Below are 16,046 nucleotides of genomic sequence, written 5' to 3'. Positions count from 1 at the left end.
CTGTCTTGTCTCAAAGTGCCTCCAAAATTCCAAGTGAGAGAAAACTTGGATACCGTCCCTGTGCCTTTGTGATGTAAATGTTCTACCCCCACCTTGTCTAGGACTGAAGAGCCTTTCTTTGAAATGCAAATGTTTCTCATCAGAAGGAAAAAAAAAGAGAAGGAATTTAGAAATTAGGCTAATGAGAAATCTTACAAATCTTCTCCACACACCTGCGTAACTATAAGGTCTCTGTTTCCGTCTGTGTCTGTCTGTATGTCTACCCATATGCCTCGCAGGTGTGTGGTTATTCTCTGCCTTTGGTGATAGTGCCAGAAATTAATTCATAAAAGAGCTCTATTTAACTGGGTTAAAGGTCAAGTACTTGTAAGGACTGGGCATTTTAAAGTTCTCAGAAATACGGAAACTAGTTCAAAGGCTTTTCAAGTTCACAAGATCTGGGAAAATATTAGGTATAAAAGATAGCTTAAGTTCACTGGTTTAATTAAAGGAAACGCATCTTTAAAGTTATCAACATTGAATATAATACAAATAAACTACTTTTATTTTATCTGAGTTTACTAGCCAAATTCATGTTCTCTCTGCTACAAAATTTATCAGCAAAAAACAACTTAAACTGATGGCTGATTTTGTCTAATGTCTCATGAAGTTTTTGTGGATAATCTAAACATAATTGTTGGGAGGAAAAAATTTAGATAGATATAATTGGGATACAGATTGATAAACTTTTTAGCAACAATTATATTTTATGGAACGTGTACTTTAAAATAGCTTCTAGAAACTTTTTGCTAACTTGAAACTTCAGTTTTCCTAAGTTAAATTAAACGATGTGAAACTTGCTGAATATTTAGATCATTTCAAAATAAGATAAAATAGTGAAATATTAATTACTCAACATAAGTTTAGCAACTTTTGGCTTCTCGTTGCAGAGAGACTTAAGCATATTTCAGTGTAGTAGTAAACATGTCTTATGCCATGCTGAGAAATATTCTACAAAAAAGCACATGCTTCTAGAAACTTTAGAAAGCATCTATAAATCTGCCAAGCCACAGAATGCTAATAGAAAAGATAGTTCATAATTGTGAAGTTCTTTATTTTTCACTAGAAATTAAAGTTTTTAAAGATTTAAAATCCAAGTATGAAGATGCATTTTTGTTAAGAGAAATGAGAGTCATTTTGTTTCAGAGTGGAAAGGAGAAAAGTGAAGAACTAAATGTACACAAAAAAGAGAAAGAGAATTTTTCCTTGTGTAATCAGGCTGGCAAAAATTAAATTATTATAAGGGTTTTAAAATTAAGCTTTAATATCAGTAGTGTACTTATATAACACTGGAATTTAATTTTCTTTTATTCACTAAAGGACAAAGTTTCCTGAGACTATTAGTACACTCTTGATAAAAGATTACGAAAGGAAAGCAAAGATTTTATGTTTTATCAAAATAAGTTTTTGCACTTTATTAGGCTTTTGATTACTAAGTAAACCTAGTCTTCTTAATAATAAAAGAGTTAACTTTGGCTCTGTGTAACCTTCTATACTTGCTTTTAAAATCTTCTATTGTCACTTTGGTTAAACGGATAACTAAGTACAGGCATACCTTGTTTTATGCACTTAGCTTTACTGCACTTTGCAGATACTGCATTTTTTACAAATTGAAGGTCTATGGCAATCCTGCATCAAGGAAGTCTACCAGCACCATTTTTCCAACAGCAGTTGCTCGCTTCCTGTCTGTGTCACATTTTGGTAATTCTTGCAATATTTCAAACTTTTTTCATTAATTTATATTCATTATGCTGATCTGTGATGAGTGATGTTTGAAATTACTATTGTAATTGTTTGGCGGCACCATGAACCATGCACATATAAGATGGCGAACTTAATCCATAAATATTGTGTATGTTCTGACTGCTCCACCAGCTGGCCATTCCCCCACCTCTATCCCACTCCTTAGGCCTTTCTACTCCCTGAGATACAATAATATTGAAATTAAGCCAATTAATAATCCTACCATGGCCTCTAAGTGTTCAACTGAAAGGAAGGGTTGTATGTCTCTCACTTTAAATCAAAAGCTAGAAATGATTGAACTTAGAAAGGAAGGCATGCCGAAAGCCAAGAAAGGCCAAAAGCTAGGCCTCTTGCACCAGTTAGTCAAGTTGTGAATACAAAGGAGAAGTTCTTGAAGGAAGTTAAAAGTGCTACTCCAGTGAACACACAAATGATTAGAAAATGGAACAGCCTCATTGCTGATTTGGATAGTTTCAGTGGTCTAGACAGAAGAAAAAAACAGCCACAACATTCCCTTAAGTCAAAGCCTGTTTCAAAGCAAGGCCTTCACTCTCATCAATTCTATGAAGGCTGAGAGAGGTGAGGAAGCTGCAGAAGGAAAGCTGGAAGCAGCAGAGGTTGGTTCACGAGGTTTAGGGAAAGAAGCTGTCTCCATAATGTAGAAGAGCAAGTGCTGATGCAGAAGCTGTGGAGGTTCTCCAGAAGACCTAGCTAAGATCCTCAATGAAGGGGGCTACTCGAAACAACAGATTTTCAGTGCAGGGGAAACAGCCTTATATTGGAGGAAGATGTCATCTAGGACTTTCATAGCTAGAGAGGAGAAGTCAACGCCTGGCTTCAAAGCTGCAAAGGACAGGCTGGCTCTCTTGTTAGGGGCTAATGCAACTGGTGAATGTAAGTTGAAGCCAATGCTCAATTTACCACTTTAAAAATCCTAGGGACCTCAAGAATTATGCTAAATCTACTCTGTGCTCTATAAATGGAACAAAAACTAAATGACAACATATCTGTTTACAACATGGTTTACTACATAGTTTAAGCCCACTGTTGAGAACTACTGCTCAGAAAAAACCAATTCCTTTCAAAACATTACTGCTCATTGACAATGTACCTGGTCAACCAAGAGCTCTGATGGAGATGGACAATGAGATTAATGTTGTTTTCATGCCATCCATTCTGCAGCCCATGGATCAAGGAGTAATTTTGCTACCCGGTCCACCAACCCCATAAGACATAACAACAAGTCTGCTCATAACAAACCTAATATATTATCTTTAGCTTGCAGGAAACCCACAACCACAAGAGGGAAAGACAGCTAAGACCTCGTGATCAAGACCAGTCAAGACCAGTTGGAGGCGACCTGGCAGTCTAACTTGACCTGAAGTAGACCTCACAACTGATTTTAAGCTCATTATAATACATTAACGTGATAATTAACACACCCACCTGTGGGTGTGTAACGTGGGATTAACACACCCACCTGTGGCCATGACAGGACACACCAGATCAAATAAGGAAAGAAAAGAGGTGACACCCTATTCCCTCAAAAACCAGCCCACTTCCCTGAATAACTATGAATATTCCTCCCCTTCATTACCTTGACCCCTCATAAAAGCTGCTTGATTGCCCTGAGAGCTGAGAAGTTGATTTTTGAACATAGTTCCTGCTCCTCCATTCTTTGGCCACTGAATAAAGCTTGTGCTGTTGAACGCTCAGCTTCGGTCTCATTTCAAAGTTGTGACACCAGAGAAAAGACCCCAGAAGGAAGGGCAAGGGGCTCTTTCTCAGCCTCTTTCTGGTTGGGGGAGAGCTCAAGTGGTAACAATTTAGACTTTCAAGTCTTACCACTGAAGAAATATATTTCATAACGCTATAGTCTGCCATAGATAGTGATTCCTCTGATGGATCTTGGCAAAGTAAATTAAAAACCTTCTGGAAAGGGTTCACCATTCTAGATTCCATTATAAACATTTACAATTTACAGGAAGAGGTCAAAACATCTACATTAATAGGACTTTGGAAGAAGTTGATTCCAACCCTCATGGATGACTATGGGGGTTCAAGACTTCAGTAGAGGAAGTAACTGCAGACGTGGCAGAAACTGCAAGAGAACTAGAATTAGAAGTGGAGCCTGAAGATGGGACTGACTTGTTGCTATCTCATGATAAAATTTTAATGGATGAGTTGCTTCTTATGGATGAGCAAAATAAGTGGTTTCTTGAGATGGAATCTACTCCTGGTGAAGATGCTGTGAAAACTGTTGAAATGACAACAAAAGATTAATAGAATACTACATAAATTTAGTTGATAATGCAGCAGCAGGGTTTGAAGAGGCCGACTCCTATTGTGAAAGAAGTTCTACTGTAGGTAAAATGCTATCAAACAGCATCGTGGGGTCAGCCCCACGGCGCAGTGGTTAAGTTCGCACATTCCACTTCAGCAGCCCGGGGTTCACCGGTTCAGATCCCGGGTGCGGGCATGACACCGCTTGGCAAGCCATGCTATGGCAGGAGTCCCAAATATAAAGTAGAGGAAAATGAGCATGGATGTTGCCCCAGGGCCAGTCTTCCTCAGCAAAAAGAGGAGGATTGGAAGCAGATGTTAGCTCAGGGCTAATCTTCTGCAAAAAAATAAAATAAAATAAAACAGCATTGCATGCTACAGAGAAATTGTTCATGAAAAGAAGAGTCAACTGACGTGGCAGACTTCACTGTTGTCTTATTTTAAGAAATTGTCACAGCCATCCTAACATTCAGCAACCACCACCCTGATCAGTCATCAGTGTCAAGTAAAGATGCTCCATCAGCAAAAAGAAAACTCGCTGAAGGACTGGATGATGGTTAGCATTTTTTAGCAATAAAGTATGTTTTTAATTACTGTATGTACTTTATCTTTTAGACATAATTCTATTGCACATTTAATAGACCACAGCATGATGTAAACACAATTTACTGGGAAACCAAAAAATTCCTGTAAGTTGTTTTACTGCGATACTCACTTTATTGTGGTGGTCTGAAACCAAGCCTGCAATATTTCCAAGGTGTGCATACCTGTATAGAAACTGAGAGTTCTCTAACTTAACTCCTAAAAGTTTACTCAATCGACATGTGACAGCTTCTTTTAACACTCAATAGGGAGGTGCTAACTCCAAAGCAGGTTATTTGTTCACGCCACAGAAAAGCAGAGATGAATCCAAATTAACCATAAAGGCCTGAACAGAACAACTCTTCTATGGGTTGCCTGTGGGTGTCAGCAGGTCAAGTTCAAACGTACCTTCTAATTATAAGAGCCAAGAAGTGAATAGTTTGATATTCTATTACCACTTCCATAAAGAACTACCTGAAAATCAGAAATTCTAATGTGTAGGGTCAGACTTTTAATAACGTGTCTCCTTTTTCCCAAAAAATATTTTAAATGTTTAAACCAAAATGAGTTTTACTCCTCATAAATCTCTGCATTAGAAAAATACTTATTTTTCAACCACCCTTTATTTCTATAAAAACCAAGTCAAAACTGATTTAAGTTTGATTTTTCAATTTTAAAAATTAACAGATAAAAAAGGGAGGGGCAGTACTAAGAATATATTAAAAGATTCCAACTTTTCAGTTCTAAATAATGAAAAGTCCAAAGATAGTAATTTTTTAATTAGATTTAAAGATGAACTTGACTTTAATAGAGATGGATTTGGCAATGCTATTTTTAAAAACGCTGCCAAGATATTGTGGCTCTACAGACACTGTTTCTCCACCCTTGGAAGAGAATCAACCGCTCGAGGGCAATTCCCACTTTAGCTACCTAGAGCAAAACTCCACTCCTTTGCTGCTCACTCACTGTTCATTCCTGGAGGATTTAGCCCAATAAAAGTGAAGGTAGGAAGGAGGGATTTAATTCAATCAGGATTTATCCGTTTCGAGTTCTAGATCAAATTTCAAACAATGGGTTAGCAGTAACATTGGTGAACTCAGGACAGGTGGGATTAGGTCTCTGCATGACTGACTGCTGCAGGGAAGAGCTGGGTGACTGACAGACAATACACACACGACATTTCATCGAATATAAGCCTAGAGCACTTCACAGCTCCTTTGAAATATTTCTGAGTTTCTAAAACATAAGTTAAATTCTATTCATAGTGACTACTTGACTATAATCATCACTTATCAATGTTTTCTATATATATATAAAACTTTCACCTGCTAGGTAAAAGACACAGGGTAATAACTAATACTATGCACCTATTTTGCCACAACCAACACAAAAGCTTACATATTATACGATTCCATTTATATGAAAGTTCAGAACAGGTAACCTACAAAGACAGAAAGTACATTAGTGGTGGCGAGAGGAGGTGGAATGGGAAAGGACTGATAGTGGGTTCAGGGTTTCCTTTTGGAGTGATGAAAATGTTCCAGAATTAGATAGTGGTGATAGTTGCAGAATTCTACAATGGAAGGGGTTCAAAACAGGCCTCCCCAAGATGTGCCACTTTGGCATGTGGAATATTTTGAGCTAAAGGCAATTGAGAACCTGTGGGCTTAAGAGAACTTTTACCTCTCCCTTAAAGAATTTGAATTGGGGGCCTTGCCCATAATAAGAGGTATTACTAGAAGTTTTTATGACCTTTCTGTATGGCTCAACAAACATCTATATTGAACATGTGCTCTTCTTATCATCCTGTGAATTACCCTCCACCCCTTTGAAGCCTGAGGCCCCTATCCCATTCCTTAGCTCAAGATAGTATATACACCTCTCATGTATGTGGGGTTCCCATATGTACAAAATTAAATTTCATTTCTCCTATTAATCTGTTTCATGTCAATTTAATTCTTAGACCAGCCAGAAGAACCTAGAAAGGTCGAGGAAAATTTCTTCCTCCTCCACAGCAAATATACTTATTTTGCTTTAGAATTCTTGAGAGCATTAAATTATCTCTATCACCACAAACACAGAACCCCCCAAAAATGAACACAAGACAAAATACAAGATGATAGCATTTTTTTTAAAAAAGCATTTGACACTACTAAATTCCCAAAGTCTTCTGAGTCAAGATCAAATGAGACCAAGGAAAAGCACGGCCAGGACTGAAAAGGTGCAAGGGAGTGGAGGAAGGCTTGACTCTCCCATATGGGAGCAGAGCACATTTACTGACACTCAGGCCTGAAAGTAGCAGGAAGAGCAGAACAACAATAAGCTATATGTATTAACTTCTCTGGAAAACGTCAGTGGCCTAGACTTTCTACTCCTGGACAACACATTGATAACACCAACTCCATTTCAGCAAGACTGTAGGAAGACAGAGAAAGAAGCAGCTAAGCAATGCAAAATCCCAAGTGATATCAAGATTCTACATATGTCTACTTAAATAAAATACATGGCCATCTCAATAAGAATGTTCAGGAACGTTAAAGGAATAAAATCAAGAAACTATTGATAAGCTATTTATAATCAAAGAATGACAAAAAAAAGATATTGCCCTAGATTTATATTATTATATAAAAACAAAGTTTTACTTGTCTCAACTTGTCAATTCTTTATGATGAAATAAGCCAATTTCACTGCTGACAAATACAATAACTACAGTAAACAGGCATGCCAAAATCAATGCAGATTCTCAAAAAAGGTCAAAGAATCAACTGTTAGTTTAAATTGGTTAATTTTATTAAAATTGTTAAACATGACAGGATGTCAGAGAACTCCCAGATTCTCTTACACATGAGCACAACTGGATTAATTCGACCCAAATTTTTTAATAGCTCTCCCAATTTCTAAAAATACATCACTTTCTCACTTATCTTAAAATTTCTGCTTTACTTCTCTAGCTTTACCTCAAAAGAAACTTCTTCAAGGCCATCTATCTTGACTTAGTGAAAGCAAAATAATCACAGCACTCAGCAGCGCCATGAAGATTTCAAAGCCCCAGGGACTGACTAGGCAGATGCCGTGGAAAGCGCCTGTGGGGAGAGGACGGCGGAGAGCTAAAACCGCGCCACAGCTGCAGGGATTGAAGCTGCTAGCTACGGAATCAAGCTCAGGAGAGACTCCGGGCACAATTCCGGCATCCGAAATAAATTAAAGTAAACAGTCTTGCTCGCTCTCATCCACCCTGTTAGCAGCCTCTCAGCTGAATGGAGACCACACACTCAGACCACACAGAGACAGCTGAAGTCCTCGCACGCAACATCTACAAGCTGTCACTCAGCAGTGCAGAGAGAGGGGAGAAGGAGGAGGAGTGCTGGGGGCTGGGAGAAGAGGGAAAGAGGGGGAGGGCAGAGAGGAGTCTCCTCTACATACAGCTGGATCGAGTGATGTGTGGTTTGGAGAAAGGGCAAAACCTCTCTGAGAAAACAAGCCGGTCGGTCGCGGCCTCCTGTGGCCTTGACCTGTACTCCCCCAGACCAATTTAGCAGCTGATGAAGGATTAACAAAGCATCCATTTAACATCAATTAACCTCCTATCCATCACGGGTCAAAAGAGAAAATTACCATTATAAAAGCATTTCATTAAAATAAAGATGAAAGGCCACATTTTCTTCCAGTTTATAAGAGACACTTAAATAGACGCATTTTCTTTTAGATTTATATTAGTTTTAACCCATCTGCCTCTTTTCCTTTAATGAAGCACACAGAATGAATTTCAAATGGTTCTCCAATAAAGGTCAGGAGATTTTAATTTTGTATGTGTGTGTGAGGAAGATTGGCCCTGAGCTAACATCTGTGAAAATCCTCTTTTTTTTTTTTGAGAAGCTTAGCCCTGAGCTAACATCCGCTGCCAAACCTCCTCTTTTTTTGCTGAGGAAGACTGGCCCTGAGCCAACATCCGTGCCCATCTTCCTCTACTTTATATGTGGAACGCCTGCCACAGCATCGCTTGATGAGCGGTACATAGGTCTGCACCCAGGATCCGAACCAGTGAACCCTGGGCCACCGAAGCAGAGTGTGTGAATTTAACCACTGCACCACTGGGCCAGCCCCTTTATTTTTTTTTTTTTTGATGTGGAATGCTACCACAGCACGGCGCCACCAATGGTGCCAGGTCCACACCTGGGATCCGAACCCATGAACCCCATGCCGCTGAAGCTGGAGCACACAAACTTAACCACTACACCACCACGCCAGCCCCAGAAAATTTTAATTTTATAATTTTCCCTTATTTCATTGTAGCACAATCTATAATTTTCCAAAATATTTATTGGTACAATAAAAGAGAGTAAATTACTTTTTTACATAACTTCAGACTAAAAACATATAGAGAAACCCAAGGCGTCCTGGCCCACATACCAATCTATATCATCCTCCAGGAAGTATAGGACATCCTGACCTGATCTGTATCCGAAGTTTTAGGACCAGCCAATAACCAGACCCCACTTGCACTGATACCATTTTAACAACTTTTTTACATGATCTTTCCTTTGTCTTGTAAAGAAATAACTCACATACCTATGCCTTATAAAATTTAGCCCTACCCTTCAACCCCTGCAGCTCTTCACTGCCCATGGGTCCTGTCCCCATGCTACTCTCTGAATAAAAGGAGCACTACTACCAGATCTTGAGAGTGCAAGAAATGTTTCTTTTGACTCCTTGGCTCGCCAAGCCCACATCAGTAGCAGTAATATTTGGGGGGACGGGGGGGGGGTAGTGTGCAGAAAATGTAACCACAAAAGTAGCTTTAACGATTAAACGAAAATTTTTTTTACTATTTGGCAAAGAATTTTGCTGATTTGAATAGCAGACAAAAAATATGAACAAGTGATCAGGTGTCTTACCCCATCAGGTCCCCAGATGAGGCCAGGAGCTGGAAAAATAGAAGTTCTGATTCACGGAAGACTTGGAGAACCTTCACCAAACAGGCCAAGGAAAGCCTCCTGATGTTAAAAGTACTATTTTCTTAAATCAGGCCATAGCAAAGTAAAAGTATTCCCCCCAAAATACCAAAAAATGAAAATAGTAATAATAAACTCTCAAACTCCACCCCTCTCCATGCTACTCAAAACAGCAACACCAAGGAGCAAATCACAAAGGAGGAATCTCAAGACCCCAGCCTAACTCACTGAGTGAGAATCTGCCTTTTAGCCATCTGTTGCACATTAACGCTTGAGAAGCACCAAGTAGACTTATCCTGTCCAGAGCCATCTTGGACCCAAAGGACCCCAGAAAAATCTAGCTGCAGAGCTGCCTAGTGACTTTCAACAATAAAATTACACTCAACTAGACTCTCAGGCCACACAGCAACAGAACCGAACTCTGGAACTCACTGTACCCTCCTTGAGTCATGTTCAACCTATGCTAGGATAGACCTGACCTTCGGGGCTGGGCTGGGCTGGCCCCAAAGAGATCTCCCAGAGATACTGAGAAAAGAGTCTTACAGCAGGGTAATTTACTTCCTTCAGTTTTCTGTAATCTCAGACTCTACTTCTCCTGAGCAGAGTCAAGGTCAAGTCACCTCAGCACTGCCACACATTTACCATCTAACAGCACAGAGTGGGACAAGTCTTAGGGTCAGGAGCACTTCGGTCCAGTTTTCTAAATTAATCATCTGTCTCTTGCTCCACCTCAAAATCATGGTTAACAAAAATATAATCATGCACAAATCTGAAAGAATCCCTGGGGTAGAAAGCATCCTGAGAAGATTCACTGGTCCTCAGCAGGAGCATCTGCAGAAGTGAAGGCCTGAGCAGATGGAAACGGAGGAGAGCTGCCCTGCTCTCCAGCTCGCTCTTAGGTTCTTTCCTCTGTGACTCCTAGAAACAAAAGATCATTGAGACATACAATGCTTTTAAATGAAAATGTAAGTATTTATGTTTTAATTCATTTGGAAAAAAATCCAACGATTTAAAAAATACAACTGACAAATAGCACTTAATTTTTTTTTTTTTTTTTGGTGGGGGAAAAACCTTCACTCTGGCTACAATGTTTGGAGGTACGAGACTAAAGAGAAGAGCATCTACATGAGGTGACTGGAAAGAATACTGGAAGTAAAATAGAATATAGTGGAAAAGCCTGACACTTTGGCTCTCCAGAGCTGCCACATAACTGATCTGTTACATAAATAGTTGATTCCCTAGCTAGTCTCTTAAAATAAGCACTGGATTCCATCTTAGTTAGAAGAGTTCATTAAAAGTCTCCCTTATTTCCCAGAAACTATAAAATCTTCCTGCCTCAGCAGGCTGTCTCTTCCTAAAGGACAATTGCTTTCACAACATTTCAAAGCCAAAAGCAGTAGGTCTAAAAGTGGCTGGTCCTCTACCTCATGCCATCGGACACTGATGACATATCAGAAATGAAACAGGCCAGTGCAAATCCACGCCCCACCCCCACCACTCCACCAAGAAAAGCAAATATAAAAACAAAAACCTCCTTAAGAAGATACTCTTAAGGGAAAGAAGGAAGAGTAGTTCCATGTAAAAGCATAGCATTATTCACGTATCAATCTATTGCTACTTGCACTCACATCCCTACGACTGCCTCTTTATTAGATCTACATTGGGTGGACAAAACATTAATTCCTGCCATTTTCAGAAATGTAATTTTTCAGAAAAAGATATCCAGATGTTTTTTTCCCCCAGAAAGATAGATCATGTGAACAATACTGAAGAAGTCGTTATCAAATAAAATTGATTTCGATCTTTTAGTCCATTGAGAAGATTTGGGATATATATAGAAATTGATCATCCAGCACCTCAAAAGATGACAGTGTTGGATTTCTATCCCTCAGGAAAACAGATACAGATAAACCAGAATTTGGAACAAGGAAATCCCCTCAGATTGTTCAATCAAAACAAACATTTATTTGGGACATTTTCTACGTTCCAGGCACTACATTGGGGAAATAATAAGAACAAGATTTTGTGACAAGGAGGTTATGGATGACCTTGGCCTTCAATGGAGTGATGGGCACCAAAACCAGACAGCAGTGGGATGAGCGAAAAGTTGAGTATAAAGAACTATTTAAGAAATTTGGCTGGGAAGGGAAGAAAAGAGAGAAATTTTAACAGGGAAATGTAAAATCAAAGGAGGATGCTACTTTTTTAATTGCTGTTTTTCTGCTTTGCTTTATCGTTACCTGTGTCTAAGAATGTTTAAAGGGTGACAGGAAGCAGCCTTTGGCAAGAGATGAACAACTGAGTGAAGTGCTCTCGCAGGCAGGAGTAGAAGGGACATAAAGCCCAGGAACAGGGATAGATAGGTCTTAGAGTAAATGCAATCTCTTTCAATGTAACTGGGGAAGGAGGAAGGTTTTTTGGAAGAAAGAGTATGAGATTCTCCTCTGATAGCTCTATTAGTTCTGAAATACGTGGCAAGATTATCTGCTAACAGTATAGATTTTGTGAAGGAATGAGAGGTTTGAGAAGAGAAGGGCAGAAAATGCTTCAAATAGATTCTGCACAGAACAGAAGCAAGTGCTGAGGAGGAAAACACTAGAAAATTCTTTGATGGCCAGTTGAGACTGGTGACCATGGATTTATAGGGTACAAATCTAGATGCTAGGATTTTCCCCTGCTGGTCTCAGCAACTCAGTTCAAGCATTCAAGGAGGTAAGAGTTGAGATGGTCCAGGGCTGAGAAATTGCCAGCCAGGTGATACAGAAGGATGATGATACAACTGAGCAGAATGGAATGACAGCGACCGAAGATCAGGTAAAGGCAGGTAGAATGGGAGAAACTAAGCGAGGGTTAGAAAGACAAGAGACTGCAAGCAAAGAGCGGGGGTCTGAGCTTTGGATTTCAGAAGTGGACCAGACTCAGGCTGGGGCACTTCAGTCCTGCTCCCCGACCCCTGAGCACCACATCTCAGGTCTAACAGCCACAGCCTTCTCTGTGGCTCCCACTTGCAGCGAGCTCTGCTTTCTCCTTTTGTCCCTTCCAGCTATTAGTTTCTCTTTGGGCCTCACTACACCTTTGTTCCCTAGCCCCGCCCACACCTCCACAAGTAGTCCCTTCACTAAAATCTCCTTATCTGAACCATCTGGCATGAATTCTGATTCCTGCTGAGACCCTGACTTACCCACCTACACATCATGTCAATTACATAGGGCATTCACGAAAATTAAACTGAAACCAAATATTCACGGCTTTTTGTCTTTCAGTAAAATTACGATACAATGAAAGTTAAAATCGCATACCCTCCAAAATCACAGAAATTTTAAGTGGAAAAGGACTTGAAAAATTCATCAAAGCTTACAGATGAAACTAGGTGCCAACCTTGCCAAAAGCAGCACAGCTGGCAAGTACCAAAGGGAGAGGTCCCTTGGCGCTGCACCAGGATCACCCAACACTAACTCTGTGCCCAGCACCATCCTAGGGGCCTGCCTGGATCCACCTCATGCACCTTACATTCTAAGTAACTCATATCTAGGTTTCCCAGGTTTCAGTATCCACTCTTCTTTCCATTACTGGCACCAAGATTTATTGTAAGTGGGAAACACTAAGTACAAGGAATTACTAAAACCAAAACCAAAAATAAAGCCAATTGGATGATGCACCCCAGTCTTAAACGCTACCAACAATACTAAGTTAAAGAATATTCATGAAGCTTTTGAGCAAGCCTAACATCATTTTCCAGAAAAAAAAGCGTCATATATCAGTCCAAACTCCTCTGCCTGACCATCAAGGTCATAACGCAAATGCACTCACTTACCAGCCTGTGGCCTTTTGTTCCTGATGTGCCACCAGATGTTCACGCCTTCCCTGCGAAGGACCACATCCTCTCCATCAAGGTCTGACCTCCATGAAGCCTTCCCAAGGACTTGAACCCCAACAGATCCTTCCCTTCTCTGAATTCCGGCTATACTTACACTCAATACTACAGTTTAGTTCTCAGCAATTCTTTAATCGAGAGGGCAAATGTGCCCATTCTGAATCCAGGCTAATAGCACTCTATCTCTGACGTGTGTGTCAGGCACATGTTAAAATTGGGAGACACAAAAATGACTGAGACTAATCCCTGTCAGGCAAGGGCTTAAGCTTTTGACAGACATGTAAACACCAGTATATCTATAGCCTCTAAGACAACACAGGGTTACCCTTGTGCTAAGTGGTTATAGGATTCACTGAGTTGGAAAATTTCAAAGCAGGAAGAACTCTTAGAGATAATCTAGCTTTATGTATTCTCTGACTACAGGAAAAAGGAAACTGAAGCCCAAAGAGGCGAAGTATCTCAGCTCATGCTATGAAGCAGGTGGGTGGTAGCACACGACCAGTAAACGGCTGCTTTGACTCCTACGCCAAAACACCTTTTGAATCTATAATTTCAAACTGAGGTCCAAGGATGCCGATGGGTGTGTCCACAGCATCAAGATTCATAATTTCTCTACAATTACCTTAAGTTTGTGTGTTTGTGCCAACAATACTTTTAAATTAACATAAACACACTGCATCATGTAATTATAATGGAATTCTACTACCATGTGATTTTACCAGGCACTCCAGGAGAGCCATGAACAGATCCCCCAGGGTCTGGGAACAACCAACATTCTAGACTACTGCTTAGCAGAGTGACCAATGTTCTCTCTCACGCCAGTCAATTTCAAAATTCTCTCTACTCATTACTGACCTAAAACTCATCCATTTAATAAACATTCAATAAGCTCCCAATGTGTGGTGGGTGCATACGTACTAGGATACTGGCTAGTGAAGATGAGTAAACTAGAGGAGTGGAAAAGGAACTGAGAGACAAACTGGAAACCCAGCATTTCCCATACGGCCTGGGTGATCCTGCCCCTGCCTCACACCAAAAATTGTCAAAGTCCTTTATTCGAAAACTGTGTTTGTAAAATTTTTTGAGTATCAATTTCATTTCTCACAAGACTCATACATAACAGGCTCTCAAATATTTGTGGAATGAATGAAAAATTAACTTAGCAGATTAATAACCGTTTTTAGAAAAGTAATAGTTCAAAATGATATTCAGTAGAGGAAATTAAACGCTTGACAAGAAAAAATAAATATTTTCTGAAACTTCCAAGAGTTGTTCCAAGTTACACTGGGGGATCCTCTGCTTCTCAGCTTAAAATTATTAAATTTCTACTTAATCCAAGAGAAGAGAACATTTAGTACTAAGCACACATTATCCTCTTTCTATTACCACCCTTTGAGTCAACAACTTTCAACACACAGATGATCCCTGGGAAGCTTTTAGCTTTCAGTTCCTTTGTCATTGGAGTCAATTACACAAAGCCTGGCCAGAATATCCGTACTACCACTTATAAATAAAATATTAGCATCATTAGGAGACGGACTCACATAAACCTCAGTTAGAACTAGCTTTCAATACAGTGTACCCAAATGATTTAACTAAGGTGTGGCTGAATTTTAAAATATTTTCCAAAGTTTTCCCTATAAGTTTACTCAGATTAGTTACAAAAAAAACCAAAAAACAAAAAACAGATTTTCTCCTTCTTATGTGATCGACCTTCAGCGATTAGGAACAGGTTATTTCCACCTAAAGACCAGCTCTCTCAGGACCCGTTTCTTGACATCAGGACAGCGTCCACTCGCAAAGCGTCGGAGCGGCAGGTCCAGCACCAGCCGCCGCCGGGCAGGGCCGGGAGCCCGCCGCACCGCCTCGGCACCGGGGAGCAGGCGACTCCGGGCCGGCCGCTCGAGGCCCGCGCCCTGGCAAGCAGGACACTCCGGCGGCGCGCCCGCCGACGCCAAACGGCCTCCCGCGCTCCCCTCGCCGCCCAGGCCCTCGCGGCGGCCGCCCCAGCGGGGCCCCGAGCGCGGGCCTCCCCGCGGGCAGTCGGCCCCAGCCCGGAGGCCGCTCCGACACGTACCTGCAGCCGCCGCCGCCGCGCGCGCACTTCCGCCCAGCCGCGCCGCACTTCCGCCCCGGGAGCGCCGAGGAAGTCGCTCCGCAGCGCAGTCGAGCGCCGCGCCGTCGATGGCCGGGCGTCCGCCAAGGAGCGGGGCTGCGCGGGGCTGCCGCCTGGGGGCGCGCCGCGGCCCGTCCATGCCCGTGCCCTCGGGTCCCTCGCGGAGGCCGGAGCGTGACGCTCGGTGAGCTCGGTGAGGTGACGCTGCTGGGGGCCGGGACCGGGCTCCCGCCGAAGCCCCGGGAGGCGACGTGACGCACGGAGCCGCCGCACCGGGGAAGCTGCGGAGGAGGATGGCAGCGGACAGCTGCAAACCGTGTTGACTGTTTCAGTTCAACGCACCGAGCCAGCGCCCCCCTCGGCTGGGCGCGGAGCGGGGCGCCGGGGACGCGGAGGGGCGCGAAGGGCGGTCGCTCCTGCGGGACCCCGCGGGGCCGAGGGTAAAGCGCGGCCTGCG

At 41.7% G+C, this 16,046-nt stretch overlaps 1 protein-coding gene across 5 annotated transcripts in view; it reads right to left on the bottom strand.

The window, feature by feature from the left end:
* Positions 1-15,538, bottom strand: part of EXOC2 (exocyst complex component 2) — a 203,679-nt gene extending 188,141 nt beyond the window's left edge. For 2 of the 5 annotated variants that reach the window (XM_046639502.1, XM_046639505.1), the window contains exon 1: positions 13,414-15,174. The gene's annotated coding sequence lies outside the window, so the exon portion shown is untranslated. The other 3 variants (XM_046639503.1, XM_046639504.1, XM_046639506.1) reach the window with 3 other exon arrangements.
* Between the last annotated feature and the right edge of the window lie 508 nt (positions 15,539-16,046).

Source organism: Equus quagga, chromosome 15, assembly GCF_021613505.1.
Source record: "Equus quagga isolate Etosha38 chromosome 15, UCLA_HA_Equagga_1.0, whole genome shotgun sequence".
Taxonomy (NCBI): Eukaryota; Metazoa; Chordata; class Mammalia; order Perissodactyla; family Equidae; genus Equus; species Equus quagga.
This window is presented reverse-complemented; position numbering and strand designations above follow the sequence as displayed.